A 26,199-nucleotide genomic window follows, 5' to 3' on the forward strand; every position below is an offset into this window, starting at 1 on the left:
AGGATTTAGACTATTCTTATTGAGTTTACATAAAAACATGAGACTTTCTATTTTTTTTCCAAGAACAGTTTTGAAAGATCTGGAAGACAAGGAGGTATCTATGGGTTGAACTCAAGACAAAATTGATGTTATAATGAATAACACAGAAATCGAGTGATCCTTGAGTGTATAATATGAAACATAAATTTATATGAGGACATAAAACTCAGCTTTTATATTAATAAGTTCTTTTTTTTTTTTCAGGAAAAAATGATGACATTTTAGAGAGATTGGCATAGCTGAGAAAATTGCCTAAACTGAAATTTCAGATAATTTCCTAGGGTATAGAAAGGAAGATAGAGCACAGGAACCCATCGATAATTGTTTATTATAATATAGATATTTAAGTATATGAATGTTATAATTATCAGAAAAAATGGACATCATCTAGTAAGTGTGCAGGTGGTGCTGAATATTATAGTAAAAAAATGAAGAGATATTTGTTAGTGTTAGATTTAAAAAGGATGGAAGATGTGGCATGTAGGTTCATGAAGAGAACAAATGTGTTATTACTCTCAGATATAAGGCTTATTAGGAAGTATAACCTTGAAAACATAATCAATATTTCAGGAAGTAGAATCAGAGAGAACATGTGTGTGTGTGTGTGTGTGTGTGTGTGTGTGTGTTTAGAGTTATATAAATTGGGGCCTTAAGGAAAAGGAAAATCGTCCATTTAGGGCATAGACATTCCTTGAGAAAGGTAGCTTTAAAAGATTTAAGAAGGAAGAAGTAATCTTGTGGTCAAAACTCCTACGTGCCATCACTGATCTATATTCTGCTCCTCAGCCTACAGTATTGTCTGTCTCTCAGGTGACCTTCTGCCTTGCAAGAAGTCACATGAAACTCCCACATCATAAGCCCCTGGATACTAAGCCTCCAATGAATCTAGTAACCATGAGTTTCAAAGGCACAAAAAATTCCTTCAAAAAATCACAGAAGGAAACTTAAAGAGATGGCTACAGCATATGAGAAGTTTAGAGCAGTCCAAATACATCGAACCAGGGAAGAAAATCCTCCAAGAATGTAATAATCAAAACATTAAATATAAAGTCTGAGAAAGAATATTCAACATTTCATGAAAAAGGAGCCAAGTTACATTTAAAGCAGACCTTTCAGAATTACACATGACTTCGCAACAGAAACTCTAAAACCCAGAGGGTACTGAAAAGCTGTATTGCCGTCCATCCAGGGACCACACATGTCAGCCATACTAATATAAGAAATAAAACGTTCAATTACCATAGATAGAAAAACTGAGGTATTCCATGACAAAACTAAATTAAAAATACATTTTTTATTAATCTAGACATAAAGAGGATACTAGAAAGAAAAGTGAAACTCAAGGAGGGTAACTATACCTTCAAAGAACAAAAGCAAAGCCAAAGAGAACCCTTCCTCCTACATACACGCACATATAGTATCACCACCACCATCAAAATAACAGGAAGTAACCATCATTGGTCATTAGTGTCTCTCAATATAAGTGAAATAAATTCTTCATTAAAAATATACCTGAATACCAAGCTATATACCTCTTGGTAATATACCCAAAAGTTGCACTTCCAGGCCATAGGGTCACATGTAGCACCATGTTCATAGATTGTTATTTGTGATAGCCAGAAGCTAGAAACAATCCAGATGTCTCATGTCAGAAAAATGGATACAGGAATTGTGGTTCATTTATACAATGAAATGCCACTCAGCCATTAAGAACATGGACATTCTGAATTTTGCAGGAAAATGGTTCATACTAGAAAATATACTTAGGGGGTAACTCAGACCCAAAAGAACATTCATGTTATGTACTCACTAATATGTGGTTATTAGCCAAAAGCAAGTGCAGAATATCCATGGTACCATCCAGAGAACTCAAGAGGCCAACAAGCTGAAGAGGCCCAAGTGAAGATGACTTAGTCTCACTTGGGAGGGACTAGAAAGTAATCACAAGGGGGTTTGACATGGTTGGGAAAGGTGACAGGGAAGAGAAGAGGGGAACATGATCAAATATTGGGTGAGGAAAAAAGACCAAAGCTCTGAGTACCAGCAGAAAGAATGAAAACAGGCAATCTCAAGAAGTAGGCGGGGAGAGGGACTTCAAAATATACCAGAGACATGAGAGATTGATAGATTCTCAGGACTCAAAGGGAGGGGTATTTGATGAAATGCCCTACAGTTGTGAGAGGGAACTTGTAGAGACCTCCTCCAGCCGAAAGACAGGGTATCAGTTGAGGGCTGGCATTGACATCCCACAGTCAAAATTCTGACCCATAAATGTACCTGTCTAAAAGAATGGCATGAACAAAAATGGAAAAGAGCTGGAGGAAAAGTAAGGAAGGCTAGTGACAGGCCCAAAGTGGGATCCAGCTCAATGAGAAGCTCTAAGACCTAACACTATTATTGTTGCTAAGGAGTACACCTCAAAAGGAACCTATTATGACTGACCTCAGAAAGGCCCTACAAGCAGATGAAAGAGTCATGTGTAGATATTTACATCCAACCAGTGGATAAAAACTACTAAAGTCTATGGTGGCATTAGGGTAAAGCGGGAAGAATCTGAAGAGGAGGACATTGGACCGGCAACGAGGCAGCATACAGCAGATGATATGACATTCTAAATATGTATACAGCAGAGGTCTGGGTTCAGTCAGAGAAGTTGTACCTCACTTCAAAAGAATTGTGGCTCCAGGGAGTGGGGAGGACCAGTGGTGTGAGGGTGTGGGGGATGGGGACAACCCTGTAGAGAGAGTAGAGACAGGGGTTTGGGGAAACCATATGGGATGTTTAACAGTCAGTAGGTGAATGTGTAGGAGGGTAAAATCTAGATTATATGAAAAAAAAGATGAAATAAAATTAGAAAAAATCTAACAGTTTATATGTGAACAGGATCACTCATTCTGCTCTATACAAAAAACAAACTTTATCAACAAAAAATATAAACTACCTCAAAGTAAAGTGCTGCAAAAAGATTATAAAAAACAATACAAAACAAATAAGCAACAGCTACAATAAGTATTTCTAAACAACAACAAACCCAAATGCTCAGGGAAACTAAAAAACTCTATTCAAGGATGATTTGACCAGAAGAAAATATAAAAAAGGAAATAAATGGTTTTCTAGAATTCAATTAAAATGAAGGAATTCTATATCCAAAATTTGACACACAATGTAAGTATCACCAAAAAGAAAGTTCATAGCACTTAGTGCTTTCATATATAAATAGAAAAGAAATCTTATACAAGCAATTTATCAACACATTTGAAAGCTCTGCAATAAAAAGAACCAAACACACCTAACAGAAGTAGACAACAAGAAAGTGTCAAACGCATGGCTGAAATCCTTAAGTTAGAAGCAAAATGATTGTTTTTTTTTTTTTTTTTTTTTTTTTTTTTAGAATGAGCAGACAGTACATGTAATACAGGGTACAACCCGGAATTTGTCAATGTGTTCTTGGAGAAAACTTTGACTATTTCCAGGTTGTATCTTGTTTTACATGTACTTTATACTCATTGTTACTGGTGGGATCTTTATCACACTATCAAACCTTTAAAAAACAAAAGTACTGACAAAAATGTATTGTATAATTTTATGCAAAAATGCTTAAAATCTGTAAATTTATTTTTGTTTTGTAAAATAAAGTTGTTTAAAAAAAAAGAAGCAAAATAATCAATAAAAATTCAATGAAACCAAGAGCTGGTCTTTGAAAAAATTAACAGGTTAAACACATTTTGGCAAAACCAGACAAAAGACACATATACAGTACCCAGATTAATAAAATTGAAATGAAAACAGAGACATAAAAACAGAAACTGGTGAAATTTTAAAAAAATATTATGTCTTACTTCAAAAACCTGTACTTTTCAAAATTTTAAATTCTAAACAAAATAGATGATTCTTCAGATAGATACCACCTAGTAAAGTTAAAGCAAGTTAAGACAAACTATACATAGTTGTATAATATTCAGCCAACAAGAAGGAGTCATTAAACTCCTCCTCAACAACACAAAAGCCATGGCCAGATGCTTTTAGCTAAGATTATTACTAGACATTTAACAAAAAGACAATAGGAATATAATTCAAACTATTCCACAAAATATAAATAGACAGTGCATTGTCATATTCTTTCTATGATTTCACAGTCATGGATACCTTAAAAAACAAAAAGACTCAACAAAGGAGTATAATTTCATACCAATTTGTCATATATATGTCAATGCAAAAATAGTCAAGACTATTTCTAAAAAGTGAACCATCAAAAGTATTATCCAACATGATTAAGTAGGCAAAGATGGTGCGATACAAAAAAAATCCGTCAATATAATCCACTTTATAAAAAATAAAAGAGAAAGAAAAAAATCAAATTATAATTTTTTAGATCCTTAAAGATGTTTTAACAAAATCCAATGCTTCTTAATGATAAAAGTCTTGAAGAAATCAGGAATAGGAGGTGCATATCTAAGTGTAAAAAAAATCAATATACAGCAAGTCAATACCCAACATCTAATTAAATGTAGAAAAGAAACTTAAATTAATTCCAACAAATGAGGGACCACACAAGGTTGCACACTCTATCCCTTGTTATTCAATATAGCGCTTGAATTTCTAGCTAGAGCAGTAAGATAACCAAAGAAGATTGAGGCAGTTCAAATTGAAAAGGAAGGAGTCAAATATCCCTATTCATGGATGATATGATAATATATATGTTACCTCCAAAATTCTACCAGAGAACATCTACAGATGATAAACATCATCAGCAAAGTGACTTGATATAAACAATATTAACTAGTATTAACCAACTGCCCTCATTTATACAAATGATAAACTGGCTAGGAAAGAAATTATGGAAGTATTACACTTCATAATGGCTATATATATATATATATATCTTGGTGCAACTTCACCTCAGCAAATTAAAGACCTGTATGACAAGAAATTCAAGTCCCTGATAAAGGAATTTAAAAAGATATCATGAATCAGTAGGAATAACAGTGAAAATGGCCATCTTACAGAAAGCAAGTTACAGATTCAATGCAATTCCCATTAAAATACCAACAGTTTTCACAGACCTTGAAATACCAACTTCATACAGAAAAACAATCATGAACAATTAAAGAATTGCTTGGGGGAAACAATTCTTTATCTCAAGCTGTACTAAGGGTAGAAAAAGTGATTAAGTACTACATGGTTTTGGTACAGAAACAGTCAGTTTGATCTATGAAATAGAAACAAAGACCCAGAAACAAACTCACAAATCTATCAACATTTGATTTTTGACAATGAAGTCAAAAAAGCATTTTCAAGAAATAGTGTTGCTGTAACTGAATACCTGTAGGTAGAAGAATGCAAATGGAACCAAACTTATCATCCTGGAAAAAATTCAGATGCAAATAAATAAAAGTCTTCAGTATAAAATAGGATACACTAAATCTAATTGAAGAGAGAGTGAAGGTCCATTTGAATGTATTAGTAAAGGAGACAGTTTCTTGAACATAAAACTAACTCTAATTCTCTAAGATCAATGATTGATAAATTCTATCTCATAAATCTGAAAAGCTTCTGTAAGGCCAAGGACAGTCTACAGGACAAAATGCTGCCAACAAATTTGGGACAGTTCTTTACCAAATATATATTTGACAGAGGGATAATATTTAGAAATATAAAGAATATAAAATGTTAGCAACAACCTTACTAATCTAATTAAAAACTTCAGTGCAGATCTGAACAGAGAATTCTCAACAGAGGAATCTCCAAAGGCTGAGATGCACTTAAAAATTGTTGAATGCTATTAGTCATAAGGGAAAAGTCAAGTCAAAATCACCCCTATAATTCATCTTATACTCATCAATAAGGATAACATCAAAAACTTAAGGGAGAGCACACTCTGGAGAGTTTTTTTTTTTTTTTTTCTAAGAAAGTTGGAAATACTTCTAACTCAAGATCCAGCTATATACCTGAAAGATGCTCCACCATACTACAATGACACGTGCTCCACTACTTCTATGGGAGCTTTATACAAAATAGTCAATGATGAACCCAGATTTCCCTCAGCCTGTTAGTGCATACAGAAAATCTAATCCTTTACACAATGATTCAGAACCATTCAGTTATTATGAACAAGGAAATCACAAATTTTGCATCCAAGTGGATGGAACAAGTCTATATCATTCTGAGTGAGGTAATCTTAACACAAAATTTCGTCCATAGTATGTACTCACATAGAAGTGAATACTACTCACATACTCAAAGAAGCTAAAGAAGTAGGAAGGTCCAAGCAAGGATTTTCCAGTCTCATTTAGAAAGTTAGGTTAAAGAATCATAGAAGGCAGATGGAGGGAGGAGATTGGGTGCATGAGAAGTTAGGGAAGATAATGGGACAGGATGGTTTAGGATTAGTTCTAGTGAGAGACAGGAGAGAGAGCAATAAAGCTAGGAGAGTAAGCAGAGATCTCTAAAGGGCATTGGTTGGGAGTGGGGAGAGGGGAGCAGTGGTGCCTCAAAGACTTGCTACAGACTCACGTAAGAATGGGAGGGCTTCTGAGACTCATAGCAGTGGAGATATGGAACCTGAAGGGGTTACTTCCTATAGCCAGACAGGACCCCCAGTGGAGATATAAGAATACTAGCCCACCCACAAAACTTTTGGCTCAAATTTTATCCTGTCTAGAAAAAAAAAATGCTGGGACAAATAAGGAGTAGAAACTGCAGTAATGGAAAACCAATAACTTTCCCATCTTGAGACACAACTCAAAGGCAAACACCAGTCCCAGAAACTATTAATGATACTGTTACGGTTACAGATAGGAACCTACTATGACTGTCCTCTGAGAGGCTCCACCCAGCAGCTGACGGAAACAGATGCAGAGACCCACAGACAAACATTGCATAGACCAAGGAATTCTTATTACAGGGTTACAGGAACCATTGAGGACCCTAAAGGAGATAGAAATTCTTTAGGTCGAACAACTGAGATAACTAACCTGAATCCTTGGAGCTTTCAGATACTGAACCAATAACCAAAAAGCATTATAGGGGCTAGATCTCTCATCCTTATGTACTGGGTAAGCAGCTTGGCCTTCATGTGAGTCTCTCAGGATCTGAAAGACAGTGTCCCTAAAGGTGTTGCCTGTCTTTGGAATCCTTTGGATGAACATCATTGTTAGGCCTCAGTAGGAGAGAATGTGCCTAGTCCTTCAGAGACTCGTTAATCAGGATGGGGAAAAATATATGGGGTCTCCATATTCTCAGAAGACAATGGGAGGGTGGAGAAGAGAGGGTAGCAGGTGGAAGAATTATATGAGGAGTGAACCAGAAGAGAGGGCAGCAGCCCAGATGTAAGGTGTATATGTTTTTGTGTGCATGCGTGCATGTGTGTGTGTGTGTGTGTGTGTGTGTGTGTGTGTGTGTGTTTCTGTGAATTTGAAAGGAAATAAGATCATGGGGGAATGCAGAAAATGGAACAAGAGAATATTTGGCAGTTATAATGGTAAGTTTTAAACAATATGAAATAAATTGACAGATCATACATGCAGAAAAAAAGCATGGATTGTCTAGGTAATTAGGAGGTGCAGCAGCCATAACACAGAAAGGAAATTTTATCTCTTTGTCCCAATCGGCAAGAAAAAAATAAAGTGTTTGGGTTTTTATCAGGCTGTGTTTTTTAAATTCTAAGAATGACATGTTAGTCACTTTAAGACATGTTGCTTTGAACACAAGGTCTCCTTGTATAATCTAGGGTTGCTTGGATCCTTCCACATAGACTTAGTTTTAAATTCATAAAGTCTCATGTGTCTCTATGCCTTATAAGTGCTGGTGCTTTGCTAGTGCTTAAAGCCCATCTGAAAAGAAAACATTTTAAAAAGTTTTAATTACCCATAACTAAGGGACAGGTAGCATTAAGGAAAAGGGGTTATCCTCTGACTCTTCCCTTTGACCTGTTACACTGAGCAGCATGTCTGAGTGACAGGCTTATTCTCTACCTTTGGACAGCACAAAGAAAGAACATAGACCATGGCAACAAAGTAGGATTGCCTGACAGACAGCCACAGGTCCATCTTAGGTAAACACAGTTGATTCAACAGGAGCCTCTACACCTTTGTATAGATCTTCACCTCATCTTTTACATTAACATGAAAAAATAAATGTAAGTTGCCTTCTCCAATGTTAGAGATTTCTAGAGGGATATTTAATAAGACAAGGTCCTGACAGAAAAAGTGAAGAAAGTATGGTAATTGGACAAAGACTCTCAGATTGGAAAGAAGTTATTTGGCAGTAAAGGATGATGAGAAACAACAGTACTAGTGTCAATATGTTGATAATTTTAGTAGATAATGTAAATAAATTATTTTTAATATAAATGTAAACAGTAAATTGTCTGATAGCTGTATTTATTTACCTTATGCTAATCCCCAATAAATTTACAGAGAAACTAAGATTTATTTAAAGCTGCACCTTAATAAATGAACAGATAAATGGGGTACTTTAAACTTCTATGCTAATATGAATAGCTCCCAGCCAAACCCATGATGTCTTTTCTCCCATAAGACTCCTAGCACTGAAGGATATAGAGCCTGAACCAGCCCTCCCCTGTAATCAGGCAATATTTTCAAAAGAGGGACCAGGCCACAAATGTAAACACAAAATTTTGGACTTAACAATTTATTCTGCCTAAAAGGTGTGCAGGGGTCAAGATGGTCAAGATGGTCAAGACATTGTGTGAATGTCTAAGACAAGGTGGGTCCACCTTGAGACCATGAGAATTATCATACCTGTGACACTGTTAATAATATTCTGCTATATTTGTAGATAGAAACCTAACATAATTGTCTTCATTGAGGCCTGAACAAGCAACTGATGGAAATTGGTGTAAAGACCCAGAGCCAAACAGTACACAGAGCTTGGAGAATTTGTCAAAAGTGGGAAAGATTTTAGAAGCTAAAGAGGTCAAGGACACCAGAAAAACATCTATGGAATCAGCAAACCTGGGACTATAGGGGTCTACAGAGACTGAGAAACAAACTACTGAGCACACATGGGATGACCTACGCCCTCTGCACATATGTAAGACTTGTCTAGCCTTGTTTAACCATTGTACTAATGGTTAGAGAATATACTCCACCTAAAACAATAAAACAAATTGAAAAGTTCCTCCAGATAAGTGTAACTTGCTCTTAAAGGGGCAAATGTAGCAATAAGAAGTCATCTACTCCAGATAATAAAATAATGAGAAATTTTCATTTGGGTGCTATTTTTACAATGATATTTAACTACATTCAAAATAATATTTTTAAGAGTCAGAAACTCTGTAAAGAAGTGATTGAGAAAACAATGAATTTTCCTTTGGGAATTGGATCTAACCAGTTGATTCTATAGTTTACACATTTATTCTTATGGCATTCCAGAAAGACAGGGGTACTTACTTAGTCCTAAGACACTTTGAAACATTCTTTATTTTTTCCTACTGGTATATTTAAATTTTTGCATTTTTATTTAATGGTCTTTGAGTATTGAATAGATGTACCCAAAAGACCTAGGTGGTTCAGATCTGAGCTCTACTACCTGGTTAGATGTGATATTTAAGCAAATCAAAGGCCTTGAGTAGGTTTCTATATGTGTGTTGTTCAGATATCTGTACAAAACTTGTAGTTATTACACTAGCTGTATCAAGAGTCAAGGAAAATCTTATAACTCAACATGTTTTACACTTGTCTCTTGCAAACAAAGAATGATAAATTTATAGCAATGTGTATTTTTTCTTTTACTCTGAGCTACCACAATATTATAGGAGAATAAAAATGGATGATTTTTAAAAGCTTTTTCTAGATATTATGGCTATAGATATATGCTCCACTTTTCAGGGTATACAATATATTCTCTGGTCTTAATGGAACTCAAGAATGGATGTCTGCTCATACAAACATAAGTCTAGGGATCAATCAAGAGTGATAATATAATTTAACCTGAAAACAAGAGAAAGTTTTAAGTCGGAAAGTTTTCTAAAGTTGAAGATTACCATTTATTGAGAGGGCAATAAAAATGGCATTGTGACTGGGAGGGCTGAACAGCTTTATGAACTGGCTGTTCTCTGAGGTTGAAATGTGAGAAGAAATGGTTCTGAAAAATGTATTACATACCAACTAAAGTTAGCATAAGAAGTAGGAAGATGATTATGCAAAAGTCAGTAACAGGCAGGTACATTCTCTATGACAGCAAAAAAAAAAAAAAAAAAAAAAAAAAGTAAGCATAGCAATATCAAGGATGCATTTCCATAATAATCTTTACTTAGCCAAACCAGAAAATGCTTAGAAATTTTGTACAACAAATGGGGCACGGAGTCTCAGTGGTGTCAATGGGTTCTGAGAAACACCTGAGAAGTGAGGAGTCAGTGACTTAAATATTAAATAACAAAAAATATGCTATTTTTGAAATCTAAATGTCAAGAGCAAGACTGGAAAGACTGTAGTTTATTTCCAATTGTGAGTCCAAATGAAAATACAAAACAGGTCATAATTGTTCCTAATATGATATATGTATTCCTTGCTCATCTGCAATCACATAAGCAATAAACTTAGCTGAGTGGACTCTTGCCTGGAGTTCACCATTCCATTAATTCCAATTAATAATCTTAAACACAGAATTTATCTCCATTTCACTTCCAGTTGAACTTTTATACATTTTGTACTATTCCTTTCTCAGACTGCTAGGCTTGATCAAAATGCTGTTTATAAGAGTGAACCACAGGGTAAAGTCTATGGAATAGAATCAAGCTGGAGAAATAAACTCATATTTAAGTGGACACTTGAATTTTGACAAAGAAGCCCAAATCATACAATGGGGACAAAAGGGATTCAACAAATGCTGCTGGTCCAATTTGATGTCTGCATGTAGAAGAATGCAAATAGATCAATATTTGCCAACCTACACAAAACTCAAGTACAAGTGGATCAAGGACATTAACAAAAAACAAGATACACTGAAAGTAATAGAAGTAAAAGTGGGAAATAGCTTTGAAGGCATTAGTACAGGAGACAGTTTCCTGAACAGAACACCAAATGGCTCAAGCTCTAAGATGAACAATTGATAAAGGAGGCCACATAAAACAGAAAAGCTCTGTAAGGCCAAGGATACTGTCAATTAGACAGAACAACAGGCTATAGATTGGGAAAAGATTATCACTAAACTTACATCTGATAGAGGTCTAATACAGAAAATGTATAAAGAACCCAATAAATCTAAGTCCAGCAAATAAAATAACTCATTTTTAAAAATGGGATACAGAGTTAAACAGCATTCTCAACAGAGGAATCACTAATGACTTTCTTTAAAGGCCTAGAAGCAATTAAATAAATCTTCAACCTTCTGGTTCATCAGGGAAATGCAAACCAAAGGGACCCTGAGATTCTACCTCACTTCCATCAGAATGCATAAGATAAAAAAAAAAAAAAAAAAAAAAAAAAAAAAAAAAAAAAAAAAAAAAGCAAGCAAGCAAACAAACAAAAACACCTCAAGGAAAAGCACATGCTAGCCAGAATCTGGAGAAAGGGTAACAGTCCTCCATTGCTGGTGGGATTGGAAAATTGTACAACCACTTTGAAAGCCAATCTGTCAGTATCTCAGAAAAGTGATTTGTTACATTTTCATAATCTGATTATGCATCACAGTTCTCAGAGTGTAAGAACAAACAAATTCAAGAAAATACCATGAAAATACCACATCTTTCTCACACACACACAGTAACTGAGTTCATGATATAAGGCTCAGATGTCAAGGTGCTCATATTCTGACTACGTTGTCTATTGGAAGATTAGAGAAACTGTCAAACTTATGTATGATGCAAGAGAAAGAGAGATAGAGAGAGAGAAAGAGAGAGAGAGAGAGAGAGAGAGAGAGAGAGAGAGAGAGAGAGAGAGAGAGAGAGAGAGAGAGAGCTAAGTGCAAACTAAGGGTATTTATTAATCCTTTGGAAAACCCATGTTCCATTCCTTTCTATTTTTCCTGTTACCCATGACAAAAGGCTTACAGCAGTCTATATGACCTCAGTTACAGATGATCTGAAATTCGCATCAATGGCTTTCACACATGCTGACACAGGTGCATACACATAAAAACTAAATAAATCATTTATTTTCTTTTCTTCTTTATTTGCTGATGTTTTTATTAAGACAGGGTCTCAGTGTATAACCTTAGTTGGCTTGGAAACCTGTATGTAAATTAGCCTGATCTTGACCTCCAAGATAATCCCAGTCTCTGTCTGCTAATTGCTGAGCTTAAAAGCATGAACCAACATGCCTTACATCCCCTAACAAAGTAAATCTTTAGCAAAATTATTAAATCTCCCATAACTAAAGCTCAGAGAATGTTTAAGAAAAGGGGGCAAAATGTTTGTAAGAGACAAAGGATCAGGGTATTTGCTGTGTGATTGTGTCTTCTAGTAGTATCAGAAGTTATAATCATAGAGTTACACTCATCTTCCTGTCCTAATGTTATTAAACTGGGATGACACCGGAAGGACAGATTAACCCTGAAAGAGAGAGCCCACAAGGACTTCATTTCACATGAAGAACAATAGACAACTCAGAAGAGAATAGACAAGCAGGGAACAGGATAGCAGAAGGCAGGGGAAAATAGACCAGTGAGTTGTACAGGGTAATTAGTCTCACCCAAAACCATATGTAAAGGTAACATTATACAAACATTATCTAAACAGGTTATATTTAGGAAAATATATGTATTTATACACATATGCACACAATATCAATTAGTAAAAAGAGAGGTAATTGATTTTATAGAAAATGAAGAGAAAATATTGGAGGGTTTAGAGAAAGAAGATATGTTGTCATTATATAATAATCTAAAAAAACTAATTGTATTATTATTATTATTATTATTATTATTATTATTATTATTATTATTATCTTGCTTCTATCTCCAATGTCTGAGTGCCTTATTAATGAAAATACTTCCTGCAGCATGCAGCCGTGTTCAGTATGTAGAGTTGGGTACTAAATTAAAACTTTCAAAATGATCTCAAATGAAACCAGAAAGATAGGGAGGTCTGAAATCTCTATTCCATTTGCTGTCTATATGCACTGTCTCTTGAGCTTCTATGCTGTCTTGGAGTCATCTGGTGCAAATAAGTTCCAGTATTATACAGCACTTTCTGCTTAAGCATCATTTGGTACCAAATTTAAATCTGTCTCTTTGCTGCTGCCTACACATTAGGTCAAAATAAGATCACACTGACAGTTTTACAATGTGCATAGAACTTGACATTTTCTGAGACTTGTCTAAACTTTAAAATGCAGGAGAAATCAAAGAAAAATGCTCTCATCTAGTGATCTTTAAGACAAGAGAGACCCCCACTGACAGGCAAAAGATGAAGCTCCATTATTTAAGAGGAGAAATAATTGAAGAAATGGAATCATCATCTAGATTCTTTTCTGCTAATTGACTGTTTCCCCTCTAATTAATTTCATTATTTACAACATTATGGAAGTTTGCCATTTTACAAATAATAATAATAACAACAATAATAAATGTGCCACTTGAACTATTGGTATGTAAGTGAACTAAAATACAGTGACATCTTCATTCTTCCTTTTTGTATGAAGGTTATGTTATTATTACTTTCAATTTCCTTTTTGATCCTGCATAACCTACATAATGTTCTAGAATCTTCCAAGGCAGCTTTTCTCTTTTGTAAGTGTTAAGCACTCTTTGTACTTTAGTAGACATTCTTCAGATTGTTAAATATCATCATTTCACATCACTTATTAGTATCTGTATTTATCTCCCAGGGACAAATTCATTTATATAACTGGACATCATATATGTATATGTATATATATATATATATATATATATATAAATTTATGGTAGCAGAGACAGTTTAGTGAAAAGTCATGAAGATGGGAAAGAGGAAGCAGTGGATGTCTAACATTCTGAATTATGATCAATATTTTAATATTGAAAGTCACAAAATATTAAACTCCATATAGCATAAAAACAATATTGTGGTTACATGCTTGTATATAGTACTATACTTATTTATAACATACCTATGACCTACTATATATGAAATTGCCACAGTATTTAATGTTACTAACTGAAAGGTCACAATGAGAAGTATGACTGTGAATTGGTTCAATAATTTAACATACCTATGACACAAGCATTATTTAAAATTGTTATTTTTACTATTCTATTTATGAGACAATGAGCCAGGATTCCAGAATAATTTTCCCAATATCCCTTTCAGAGGTAACATTATTTTTCCAAATGTTTTATAACAAGTTGGCATCCTACATTTTCCTCTTGATTCTTTTTTGAAGGCACTTCACTGAGATTTTGTTTCCCATATAAATGGGAGACATTAGTTCCATGGGATTTTAATTACCAATCTGACCCACTGTATATAATGCTTTAACCAACTTAAACTTGAGAGAAAACAGCTCAGAATGCACACAAATTATAAAATAGGTTATTGATAAGTATAGTTTTCTGTCACGAGGCACCTAATTTTTGATTCTTATAGTTCTGTGATACTAAATGTTGCCTATTTCTTTATTACCCTTTTATATCATATTGCTATAAACTGTCAGGAGTATTGCACTGTTAAAAATACTCTATGAATTGAACATGTTTTTCCCTAAACTTACGACAGGCCGTGTTTTGATTAAATCATAATATGCCAAATATATATAGAAATGTATATATTTTTAGGTAATTAACAGTTGGAATTAGAGATGAATGGCACTTCCTCCCCCTTACCAGTTGCTTGGTGATTATAACTATATTTTTGTCCAGGCCAATTTTTATCATCAGCCTTTCTTGTAGACACTTAAAGCCACTTCATTGCTTCAGCTGGTGCAATTCATCTGACTTTATATAGAGACTATACAAGGAAGAGTTGAAGTCAGACCAGAAAAATTCTTCCATTCAGGAGTATCAGGCCCTGGTGGCATTAATCACACCAGTGAAATTCACTCATTTGAACAGTAATTGATCCCAAAGATTAAATAAAAGGCTCTGCTTTCTTTTACTAGGGAACACCTTCAAAGTGTGTTGCTTTTAATAGTCCTCGTTTCCTGCCTTATTTTATTCTGCAGAGATAAAAAAAAAAAAAAAAAAAAAAAAAAAAAAAAACCTACATTCAATGAATATCCTAAAAAATCCAAGACCACATAATCCATACCAAGGTGAAATAAAGCTGATCTTCTCTATTTTAAGCAAGGACAAAGAGTCCTGGAATCCTGAATACTTTACTTCCAGGGTTCACTCTCTGTATTAAAATACTTTATTTACATTCAGAAAACATTTCCATATAGAGGAAACATTCTCAGCAATGAACATACTTCAAAGAAATTCTAATAACCTGGGTAAATTGTCTTCCTCTTTCATGGCAGGGAAACAAGAGAACATACAGGGTTTACTACTTAATTTTTATGTTTGGGAGAAAATAGTATAAAAATCAAGCATGGTTGAATTCTGTCACTCAGCAAAGGTAATTTGACACTGGTATCAAATCAAATATTTTTCTCAAATAAAATACAGACATTCCCATATTTTTCCAATATTTTTTGGATTTCATATTTTGTATTTCACTATTCCATTCATTTTGGGAAGGTTTTTGTATGCAGTATTATGATAGTATGCAATTTATGACTTCTCCTGGTGGACAGGTAGCTTCTCAACATAGACTGAAAAGATTATTGTTTTCTTTTAATGTATATTTTAATTTAATGTTTATTTTATTTGTTTACCTTTCAAATGTAATACCTCTTCCCAGTTAAACACCCATCCCTTTTCTTGTATCAACTTCTTTTAAGAGTGCTCCCCAACCCATGCAATGCCTCCTGTCTCAGTTCCCTAGAATTCCCCTAAACTAAGATATTAAGCCTCCACAGGACCAAGGGGCTTCCCTCCCATTAATGGCACATACACATATGCAGCTAGAGCCATTTGTCCATCCAGGGGTACTCTTTGGTTGGTGGTTTAGTGCCAGGGAGCTCTGAGGATTCTGGTTGGTTGATATTGTTGTTCTTCTGCGGGGTTGCTAACACCTTTAGCTCCTTCAGTCCTTTCACCAACTCCTGAACTAGGGTCCTAGCACTTAGTCCAATGCTTCACTACGAGCATCTGGATCTGTTTTGGTCAGGCTCTGGCAGAGCCTCTCAGGAGACAGCTATACCAGGCTCCAGTCTTCTTAGCAACAACAGTAGTGTCTAGGTTTGGTGTCCGCAGAAGGAATGGGTCTCTAGGTGTGGCAGTCTGTGAATGGCCTTTCCTTCAGGATCTGCTCCACTCTTTCTTTGTCCTGCATTTCCTTCTCAAAGGAGCAATTCTGGATTAATGTTTTGGAGCTGAGTGAGTGACCCCATCCCTCGACCAAGGGCAGTGCCTAAACACTTCATATGTTCTCTACAGGTTCTTTCTCCCCTTTGGTATTGTAGTTAATGTCATCCTTGTTGGGTCTTGAGTACCTCTTGGGTCCCTGGAATCTGAGACATTCTAGAGGCTCACACCAATTTCCCATTCCCCACTACTACACACCTCCTTTCAATTTCGTGACACTCTGTACTTTTCCCCTATCTCCTCTCATATGTGATCCGGTCTCTCTTCCCCCAACTCTTCTCTCTGTCCCACATGCTCCCTTCCTATATCTCCTGTGATTATCTTCCCCCTTCTGAGAAGAACTGAAGTAATTTTCTACTGTATGTTCTTGGAATCCCTTTCAAGTGTTAACTGATTATATGTTCATGATTTATTCACCAGAAGTCTTACACTTTTAGAAATACCTAGAACTGGACTTGAAATATAGTTAACACTTTCATACTCTGTTCCTGTCTTGAGTTACATGTTAGGTCAGAAGAAAATCCAAATGTGTGAATGACAGATAAGTATAAAGAACCAGTAAATATTCCAGTTCCTATGTGCTCTATGTGGACTTACACACACACACACACACACACACACACACACACACACACACACACACACATGAGAAAAAAAATCTTTTATAATGTGGATCATCCCATATGGTAATACAGTCAGTCCTCGGATCTTGGCACTGAGACTGGCATAATAAAGCTCCAATAGTGACAAGTTACACCTGTTATGTCCTAACCTCCACAGAAATGCTAGAAGGTCACAGACATTTTTATTACCACTTATAGAAAGATACAGCAGTACAAATGTCACTTGTGAAAGATTTCACATTCAATTGTTTTAAGTAAGCCCACATGTGTTCTTAAAAAAAAACACAAAAACTTAAAAAGTGTTAATTGTGAATACAATTTTAAAATTAAAGCCATAATTCTGAGAAAATTCCAACCTGTCTAAAAATACTTAGGCACTAAAGAGATTATCTCTGTTCTCCATATGCAGACACAGCTTATACATTTGACAAACTATGGTTATTGGTATTACAAAAAAGAACATTTAGAAAACAGCAGCAACACTGAACCACTCAAAAACTGTATTTATAACAATCAGTGAGGCCCCAAACCAAGGTTAGAAAAAAAGAAAGTCTCAGTCTGGCACTTTCTCAGAAAATTGAGCATAGTACTACCAGAGTACCCAGATATACCACTCCTGGGTATATACCCCAAAGATACTACAACATATAGCAAGAACACATGCTCAGCTAAGTTTATAGCAGCCTGATTTATAATAGCCAGAAGCTGGAAAGTACCCAGAGGTCCTTCAACATAGGAATGGATCCAGAAAAATGTGGTACATTTAAACAATGGAGTACACAGCTATTAGAAACAATGACTTCATAAAATTCTTAGGCAAATGAATAGAACTAGAAAATATCATCCACAGTGAGGTAACCCAATCACAAAAGAACATACATGGTATGTACTAACTGATAAGAGAATATTCACCGAAAAGCTCAGGACACGCAAGATAAAATTCACAGACCACAGGAAGCTCAAGAAAAAGGAAGACCAAACTGTGGATGCTTCAGTCCTTCTTATAATGTAGAACAAAATACTCACAGGAGGAAATACGGGGACAATGTATGGGGCAGAGTGAAGAAAAAGCCATCCAGAGATTGGCCCACATTGGGACCCATCCCATATACAGTCACCTAAACCTGAAACTATTGCTAATGTCAAGAAGTGCTTGCTGACAGGAGCCTCATATAGCTTTCTCTTGAGAGGTTATGCCAGAGCCTTCCTGATACAGAGGCAGGTACTCACATCCAACCTTTAAACTGAATGGAATTTTCAATATAGGAGTTAGAAAAAAATAAGTAGATGAAGGGGATTGCAATCCATAGGAAGAACAACAATGTCAAACAACCAGACCCCCCCCCCAAGATCTCCCAGCACCTAAACTGCCTTGCAAAGAGTATACATGAAGGGATCTATGCCTCCAGTGGCATATGTACCAATGGACTGCCTTATTGGGTGTTGATAAGAGGAATGTCCCTTGGTCCTGTGAATGCTCAATGCCACAGTGGAGAGGAATGCAAAGGGAAAAAAGCTGGAGTGGGTGCACCTGTGTGTTAGTACTATCATAGAAGCAAGTGGCCGGGGGATAGGATAGGGGACTTCCAGAAGGGAAACCAGTTTAGGGGATATCATTTGAAATGTATTTTTTTAAAAAATCCAATAAAAGAAAACTAAAAGAAAATCTCAAACAAGAAAGAAAGGAAGTAATGCAACTTGAACAGGGATACATGACACTCTTCTAAAAAGCCAAGGATTACTTTCATTAGAAAACCCTGAGGACTATTTCGGAATACTCCTCAGTTGTACCTCTAAGCAGGTAGGAAAGATAATGTGAATGCATATTCAGCTGCTCACAAGAGCAGTTAAAATAACACAAGCTTTCCTTTTACCTGCCAATATGCCATGCTATGTCTCTGCAAAAAAATCACCATTTTATTTTTCACTTAAGTCCAAATGCTTATTTTGAATTTTAGAATAGACAGCTGTTTCTTCTTCTTCTTCTTCTTCTTCTTCTTCTTCTTCTTCTTCTTCTTCTTCTTCTTCTTCTTCTTCTTCTTCTTCTTCTTCTTCTTCTTCTTCTTCTTCTTCTTCTTCTCCTTCTCCTTCTCCTTCTCCTTCTCCTTCTCCTTCTCCTTCTCCTTCTCCTTCTCCTTCTCCTTCTCCTTCTCCTTCTCCTTCTCCTCCTTTTCATCTTCCTCTTCCTTCTCCTCCTTTTATCCTTCACTCTCCTTATTAAATCTTATGTTGGCCTGTAATTTCTTGAAATATTCTAGATAATGAGAAAAGGTACTATAAAGATTTTTCCCCTCAGTATAGAGTCTAACATAAGTAAAGTAACCTGTTTAATAATATCTAAGTAAACCACTCCTAGTACTCTATTCCAGTCATGACTAATACTGTCTAGTCATTATATAATATTTAACATGTCCACGCCTCACTTGAAGAGTCACATGTTCTGTCTAAAACAAATATTGTGTGAGGTAGCTGAGCTACTACGATTGTTCAAATAAAAAAGTCCCTTCCATTCTGTATTTTGCAATTTATCCCAATAAAGAACACTGTCTTCATCAGACATTTCCAAAGTGATTACAATATGGAAAGCTTGAATCTACAGATAAAAATATGTTTGCATTCTATGCTTCAAACATATCTATGTTGTCAGAGAATCTCATTTTTTAACTTGATTTTTATTTCCTGCCTTATTTGAAATTATAAGACTTTCTCACATATTTTTGTTTAAAAATCTATTGCAAAGGAAACTTTCAAAAATAAATATAGAGATGGTCACCTTTAGGAATGAGTGCAGGTCCATACCTTGAAATCTGAGAAAGTACAAGTGCTATATTTCCTAACCCATGGGACATAATTGAAAAACTCTGGAGCACCAGAAATTCCATAGTCAGCTTAATGAATGCAGACCCTGTGCTGGCTCATAGATACCTGAGTTTGAAGCCAAGATTTGAAGTAGCCTCATGACTCCTGAATGGCATTCATCCCAATGCTCAGGGCCCAGTACACCTAATTATAACTCACCTGGTTCCCAGAAGATGTCAATTCCATAAATCTCTTTGGTGGAAAAACACAACACAGATCAGTCACAGTTTCAATTGCTCCATCAGGATTTAGAGGCTAGAGCAAAACATGCTTCCTAACACTACTATGGAGATAAATTGCTCCACAAAGAGGTATGTTGCCTTAAATAGGCCATATCAAAGCACTCATCTGCAGAACAGGAATCACTACAAATGCAGACTACCAATTCCAAGCAGAATGAGGATGGTAGAAATTAGAGAAATGGGAGCTAATAATCAATAAGTATAAAATATGAAAACTATTTCTATGCATATAATTTGACTTAAATTTACTTGCATCTGAGGTGATCCTAATCAGTAATCAACCTGAGTTTTAGCTCTCCTAAATATGGCACTATTTGGGAAGGATTGATTAAGATATTTCCCATATCTGTATATCTGTATTTTTATATTCAGATTGTTTAGTTGAGCCAATTTTATAGTGATGCGAAAATTAGATCTTAAACTGTATGTAAAGGTGTTTAATGGTGACCATAAATTGTTTGTCTATGCACCTTCATGAAATAATAGAAAACTGACCAACAATTGCACTAACACCATGAGTGTTTCTTAATAAAATTGATTTAAGTCCCTAGAGAAGGTGTTTTATTTTTCTTTCCAATTTGTTTTTTTTTTTAAATTAGAATCAGGTTTATTTATTTTACTAAATACTTTGTATTACATTTGAAATGTTATCCCCCAGCCTCGCTCCCATTCTCCCTCCCCCTCCATTTGCCTTCAGAATGGTGCACTTCAGCCAAATCTCCCTCTCCACTCCATTGCCTTGTCATTCCCCTACTTTTGGAAAACATGCCTTTCCTGGAACAAAAGCCTCTTCTCACATTGATGCTAGACACTGCTATCTTCAGCTACATATACAACTGGAGCAATATGTCTATCAATATGTACAAAAAGGTTGGTGTTTTACTCCATGGAAGTTTTGGAGGGTTTCTTTGGTTGATAATATTGTTTTTTCAATGGGATTGCAACCCCTTTCAGCTTCTTAAGTCCTCTTTTTATCAAACTAATTGGGATCCCCGAGATCGGACCAATGGTTAGCTACAAGTTATATCTATATGACTCTAACATATTCCCTGAGGAGGCATCTTAATTTGGTTGCTACCAGTAAGTACTTCTTGGGATCAGTTATAGTGCTTGGACTTGGTGACTGCATATGTGGTGAATCCCCAGGTGATGTGGCTTCTTAATGACCTTTTCTTCAATCCCTGTTCCTCTATTTGACCTCACATTTCCTCCTGTGAATGTTTTGTTCTCCCTTCTAAGGAGAACTAAGGTGTTCCCATTTTGGCCTTCTTTCTTTTTGAGCTTCATAATGTCTGTAAATTGTTTCTTGGGTATTCAGAGCTTTCTGTAGCTAGTATCCACTTATCAGTGAGTGCATACCATGTGTGTTCTTTTCTGACTGGGTTACTTACAGGATGTCCCTGGAGGCACAGCGTTAATCTCTTGGAGGACAGATATTGTGGTGCACTCTGGGATCGGGTCCTTTCCTGCCCAGCGAGAGAGCTGGATGACCACCATTTTTGTAATTTGTTAAGCATATGATCTGAACAGGTCCACTGAATTGAAGTGTTTTTATCTTGTATAATGTATCTTCAAGATCAAACAAATAGCACCTTTGGCAAGATTCTCAATGCCTAGCAGCCTGTTTACTCATTCCATTAATATGTGAAAATATTTTTCTTGACATCATAGTATTATTGAATAACGGCTGATTTCCAGTTTATTTCTCCTTAATCAGAGACTTTAATGACAGAGACTATATATTTGTTTAGTCTTTAATTAAACATAACAGACAGAGAGACAGAGACAGAGAGATAACAGACATAAAATATAAGTCTACACTCTGTACTTCCTTCTAAATTGTCCTTTTTTGTTGGCCACGGCACTTTCTGTAATCTCACACTATCTTTGTAATTGTTTAATTTCCTAAGAACACAAAGGAATAAAAGTACTTCCAACTGTTTTAGGGTAACATCTTTTAGGGTGACAATGACTATCAATGTATTTTGCCAACTCTAATCTCATTTGGTTTGGGTATCAAGAGACGTCAAAAATAATCTTTAAATACGGTTTCCTCAATAAATGCTTATAGTTTGTCAGCGAATAAATAAATTTACTGTTTTCTGTAATAATGTTTTCTTTTATGTACATTTTCAATTGAAGATTTCTTATATACAAATATGTGTTGGGCAATTTTAAACTAGAGGAGTGACTGATTCATGATTATGTACTAAATTATTTATTTCTTCCAAGAATAGCAGTGTGAGAGATTCAATATAATCTTACTGAAGAACTTGTACAGCAGAGTTTTGTAAAGGGTGCCCTGGCCACAGGCACTTATCCTTCAGGGAACTAACAGTACAGATTACCAACAGTAACATTCACTCCCAGTATTTCAGAGAAGGAGAGCAATTTCCCAAGGTTCCATTTTTCTTCATGAATTTTTTCTCATCTTACTAGCTTTTTCATGTGTTCTGAATTCTAGGTTATCTAAAGTATTCTTGGACATAGAGCAAGATGAAATAATTTTTGACTCAGAGCCTCTGTTCCTACACATCCATTGTTATAACACATAAAACCTTTACAATGGATTTATGGATGCTTTAGCTTATGAATTAACTCTAGATTACTAAACTACTAAAGACCATAGACAGAAACTGATATGTCTTTCTGTTATTACTATCAACACAAGTTCATTGATTTGTGATGAGTAAAGCTATATCCAGTGAGTGAAATAATGTAATTTCAATGAGTTATATTATCATTCACATTTTACTCAATTTTATAAATTCAAGTTATCATTTTATTGATTTTTGTCCTCTAACAATTTCATAAATCTTATAAGTATTCAAATGACTCACCTCCTGTCTATACTAATCTTCAGCCCAACTTTATCAGCCTACTTTATTGTCCCTACAATATGTGACCAAAATTTTCCAAGGCAAAAGTATTTGATTGTCTATTTATTTCATATCTACTGGGTAAGTAGTAACACTGACTCTCAGAATAATCCCCAAAGTTCTGTCCAGATAACTCCTGAACTAAACTCTGGCCAGCTTGGATTTTACATAGATTGAATTTTAGACAAAATAATTACATCTTTGAGAACTTGCTGCCTCTCTTAATGAACAGAGAACCCAACTAATAGTTGTACACTGCATGAATCTCTCTCTCTGTTGCCGTGGTAAAATATCCTGGGAAATGCAATTTAAGATGAGAAGGTTAATTTTGGCTCACCCTTCAGTAATGTAGTCCATAATGTTGAGAAACATGTGGTTTCAGATATAAGTTCTTTCCTATTCAATCTGCAATTATTCTGCTTAGTTTCAGTAGCTTTGAAAAGAAGTACATAGTGCTGATGAGCAAGTTTTGTAAGTGACTTTTAAGGTAACAAAGGTAAAGTGTAATCCATATGAACAAACATATAGGGCTCACCCACCTTATGCTTGAAAACCTCATATCATATTTATGTGATATTTATTAACCTTTAGGTATGATGTATACATTTTTTCAAGGATAGAGAGTACAGTCATTTTTTAATTTCATACATGTGCTGGGTGAGGAAATAATACCTCAAATATTTATGTTATATAACAATAGTTCAGTTACACCACACACCCCTCCCCTGATAATAAAAAAAAAAAAAAACTCACATTACTTGCTGGTACAAATATTTTCATTTAATTAGCCCACAAAGCATTTCATGTACATTTCTCCTTACCCCATAAACTAAGACCCATCTTTAAGTTAATCAGGCAAATACATGAAGTCTATGAAAGAAAGATAAATAATCCCTATTGCAATCCAAGTGAAACAACAAAGCTGTATTACCCAAGGAAGACATTTTGCTCATGACTCTAAATTTCTCTGAAACAAATGGTAGAGAATCAGAGAACCACATTCAGAAACAGACCAGAAATAAAGTGATGATCCTTTACCCAAGTTTGTTGCCTGTTTCTTTCAATGTATTTACAGGACAAAAAAATAAAAAATAAAAAAGAGGTGACCCTTTGGGTTTCCCCATATTTCCAAATACTGAAAATTAGAAAAAAAAATTAAATGTATTTTTCCAGGAAACTAACATAACTCTCTATCAGGGAAGCCAAATATTCATTAATCTCTAATTTCTTCTTTACAGTTGTCATTTAATATTTCAAGATATAAGTAAACATACACCACAATTTTATGCCCTATTTCACTAGTATATATAATACCAAATTATCTTATCCTTAAGAGGATGATGGGGTTGCTGTAACAGGTACACATACCAACTTAAATGGATGGTCGATCCTTATCACCAGTTTGGAAATAAATCCCACCTAGGAATTTGTCTGTGAATGCTGGTTTAAGGGAAAAAAGAGTCTCAAGCATGATTGAATAACATTTTCAAATATATTTTTGTATGTGAAAAGAATTTGCTAATGAATTATTACTATTCTTCCAGTTAATAAATATACAAATTGGTGTTTTGTAAATGAAGTTTTAGGCTTCCACACAGACATTGGTTGGAAAGTTGCATTTCTTTCGCGCCTATCTTTCAATTACATTGTGCTAATGGCCAGATCTAGATGAAAGTTAAATGTCACATTCCTTCAATGATTCATAAAATACCCAGTTCCTTGATAGGTTGATTTACTGTGTGTGCCCAAAAAAGATTCTATAGCATAATAGACTATAAAACATTCAACTATTAAAAGTGACCCTATGTTCTCTTTTCACAGATGAGGAAATGAAAATGAAGAGGGGAAATTACTGCCAATTGATTATTAATAGAATGTATTGAATTGAATTCTAAGAATATCAGTTTTCTCTTTAATATTTTTAACCACTTCCCATTGAACTTCAACGGTATCCTAACTTCTGAACATCCTTTGAAACACTTTTTGCAACACCACCTGACTGTTTTACTTATATAATACATTCTCAATAATTTTCTGTTATTTTTCTATAAATGGTAGATTTTTTGATATTTTGGGATTTTTTTATTTTAATAACAGATACAATGTATTTCTTACTAAACATATGCACCATGTTTTCCCTAAGATCTACTTTTTTTTTAGCAATACACTTCTGGCCTCATTTTTATTTTATAGAATAATTACTATTCCACTTGTTTAATCATGTACCGTGTAAACTACAGGAACAATGGTCCTGACAAATCAGGCCCAATTGTGCAAAAGTGGCACACATGAAGAATAACCAGTCACAGGTTGATGGAATGAAAGGACCTCTCTATAAGTTGAAATCTGTATTTAGTACTAATATTGGTGCCAGAAAACTGCGAATAGACACACTGTATGTTATAGGGGAGAGACATCTGCTATTATTCTGCTAACATCACAATATCAGAATCATTATTTTACTAATAAAATAGCACATTAGAAATGTTCATCCCCCACTCCTCTGTCATACCCTTTCAAAATTCTTCACCCATAACCCCAGCCCTTCACTTCTAAGAGGCTTTCTTCCTCTTATTTCCCAATCCTGGCACTTCAAGTCTCTGTTATGCTAGGAGGTTACTCTCTTAATGAAGCCAGACAAGGCAGCCCAGCTAGAAGAGTATATCCCATGTCCGGCAACAGCTTATGAAATAGTCCCCCCTCCAGTTGTGCAGGACCCACATGAATACCAAGCTTACAGGGCTGAGGAGGTGATGGGCATCTACAGCATGAGAAAAAGACCTAGGACAAGGGAGGCATGTAATAATCAATGGGAGTGACCTTAACTCTAACTCACTACGCTTGGGATATGGAAACTGAAGAGGCCACCTCCTGTAGCCAGACAGTAACCACACTGTAGCAATAGAGACACCATGAGATGGGCAAGCAGTAGTCCCTAATATTGTTTATGATCATCTGTATGCTCTCAGAAAGGAACATGTTATCATCTGAAAAGTTCCACCAAGAAGTTGACTTAGACAGCAAGAGACAGCCACAGCCAAGCAGTGGATGGTTCTTGGAAACTAGTAGGACCCTTAGGGCTCTCAGAGCCTGAACCAAAAACCCAAGTATATGTACAGGCTTTGTTGCACATATATAGCAGATCTCTTAATACTCATCAGAAAAACTCCTTTTGCAGTAGATCATAATTGACAAAGAAATCCACAACTG

The sequence above is a fragment of the Micromys minutus genome (assembly GCF_963924665.1).
Source record: "Micromys minutus genome assembly, chromosome: 24".
Lineage (NCBI taxonomy): Eukaryota > Metazoa > Chordata > Mammalia > Rodentia > Muridae > Micromys > Micromys minutus.